The 2,238-nt window shown below is 51.9% G+C and overlaps 1 protein-coding gene across 1 annotated transcript in view; it reads right to left on the bottom strand.

Annotated features, from left to right (window-relative positions):
• Nucleotides 1-1,031: 1,031 nt before the first annotated feature.
• Nucleotides 1,032-2,238, bottom strand: part of RFT1 (RFT1 homolog (S. cerevisiae)) — a 48,228-nt gene continuing 47,021 nt past the window's right edge. The window contains exon 15 of the transcript XR_826299.1: nt 1,032-2,122. The gene's annotated coding sequence lies outside the window, so the exon portion shown is untranslated. The remainder of the gene's footprint in view (nt 2,123-2,238) is intronic.

Here is a 2,238-nt window from a genome sequence, read left to right as displayed (position 1 = left end):
GGCAGTGTGAACACGGGAAAATGTATGCACCACATGCCAACTACAGAGAGGCCATGGGAGGGCATTTCTGTCTACAGGGTACTGGCTGCCCCAGGACACTTTACAAGTTAATATAAGAAATACCTGTTTAATACAATACATGATGCTGTCATGAAATAAGATCATTTGCCATCAGGAAGAACAATACGCGGAGATATTTTAGACTGTGATGACATCTTCTCTGGTCCCGTCTGAAGGCAGCCCCAGGCTCCAGCCTCGGAGCACTCAGGCCCACCAGCTCTCCCACTCTCCACTCAGCCCCAATTTGTGGTGCATGGGGGCTTCTCCTTGGCCCCCACCACGGTCCCAGAGCAACGGTGAGTAGGGATCAGAACCTTTTGTAGATGGAGAAGAGGATCTTTCAAGAAGACAGAGGCAGGTCTAGAATTAGAATGGGATTTCCAGGCTCTCTGCTTCTGTTGATTATCTGGATCGACAGCTGGTCCCTAGGGCCAAAACATCATCTCCCAAGCTGCAAAGGTAACCAGAAGCCTTGCCCACATGCCTTGGGGAGCATGGCCCACAGAGGGTGATGGGAATGAAGAGGCCTGGAGCACCGGGCTCTGTGGATCAGAACCAGCACACCCAGGTCACAGCCTTTTGAAGAGGAGCAGGAAGGAGAAAGCGGAAGGCCTGATGGACTCCCCACCACTCAGATATGACCCAGACACCAAGGTCAGCAGCCTTACTCCTTACTCAAGGATCAGGGCCAGACTCAGACGAGTCTGGTGTCTCCCTGCTCTGAGTCCCAACTGTGGGCAGAACACACTTCCTTGCTTACAAAAACCCCATCTTAACAGTAGCACTCAAGACAATACCCCCTCAGACTTCCCTGGTTGTCCAGTGGTTAAGACTCTGCACGTCCACTGCAGGGGGTACAAATCTGACCCCTGGTTGAGGAACTAAGATCACATATGCCACATGGCGTGGCCAAAAATAATAATAATAAAAAAATAAGATTAGGGACTTCCCTGGTAGTTAAGAATCTGACTGGCAATGCAGGGAACACGGCTTCAATCCCTGGTCTGGGAAGATCCCACATGCCTCGGGGCAACTAAGACAGCAAGCCACAGCTAATGAGCTCACATGCTGCAACGACTGAGGCCCCTGTGCCCTGAAGCCCCCTTGCCCCACAATGAGCCACGGCAGTGAGAAGCCCATGTGCTGCAACTAGACAGCAACCCCCACGCACAGCAACCAGAGAAAGCCCGTGCACCACAGTGAAGACCAAGGCAGCCAAATAAATAGATAGTCATAATAAAGTTTAACAAGGGAGAAAACAGGTAAATTAAAAATAAGACAGCATCCTCTGTCCTAGGTTCTGGCCTTTCTCTTCCAGCTGCTTCCAGAAGGGGAAAGCCAGTTGGTCTGAACCTTGCATCCTTCATTACAGCCCAAAGAAGGAAAAAACAACAAGCAGGCTGATGGCAGAGGCAATGGCTGTTTTTGTTGCCTTTTCGGGGTGAGGAGGAGGAAGAACTCAAGTTTCAGATCAACTTTGATGAGTGGGTTCAAGGTGAGGACACTGGCAAATTGGAGACTGAGGCAGTGTGTGAGGGGGTGCAGGAGTGTCCTCATGGTCACCATGGCGAGGCCTAAAGCTGAGGCCAGGGGAGCCAGTGCCCTTGGCCGCCCACCCGCATGGCAGGACCAACTCGGATCCCTCCGTTTTCTTCAGAAGCTGCCGACAGCAGCTGGCCCTCCTTGGACAAAGCCACACTCTAGTCTATCACCAGGGGTCTTTTTTCTTTCTGCTTTAATCTGAAGCTGCAGGGAAATTTTAAACTACCAGCTGAGGCAATTTCTGAAATTGCTGAAAATCATTTAACAGGCTTTGCAAGCATCCCCTCTTACCAGGGGGGTGGGAGGGGCATGGGGCAGTTCAGGCTGAGCCTGAAAGAGGGCATTTGCTGGGCTCTCCCTGGAAACGATAGCTCTGCTTCCCCCAGCTGGGCTGCCGGAGCTTGGCTGGGAGTCAGAAGACCTTGGGCGGTCTCCCTGACCCATGCCCTCACCTTCTATGCTCCTCCAGGCAAGCTTGGCTGAAAAGGAGCTTTCGTTTCCTCTTCACCTGCAGCACTGCCTTCAAGAAAAGGGGAAAGAAATGTTGCCACTGCAGGAAAAGATTCAACCACATACATGTCTGTGGACTGGGCTTAGGTGGGGAGGAGGGAGTAAGTAGGGGTGAAGCAAACGTTC

This window comes from Bison bison, unplaced genomic scaffold, assembly GCF_000754665.1.
Source record: "Bison bison bison isolate TAMUID 2011002044 unplaced genomic scaffold, Bison_UMD1.0 scf7180017864304, whole genome shotgun sequence".
In the NCBI taxonomy this organism is placed as follows: Eukaryota; Metazoa; Chordata; class Mammalia; order Artiodactyla; family Bovidae; genus Bison; species Bison bison.
Note: the sequence above shows the minus strand (reverse complement) of the source record. Positions and strands in the feature narration are given on the sequence as shown.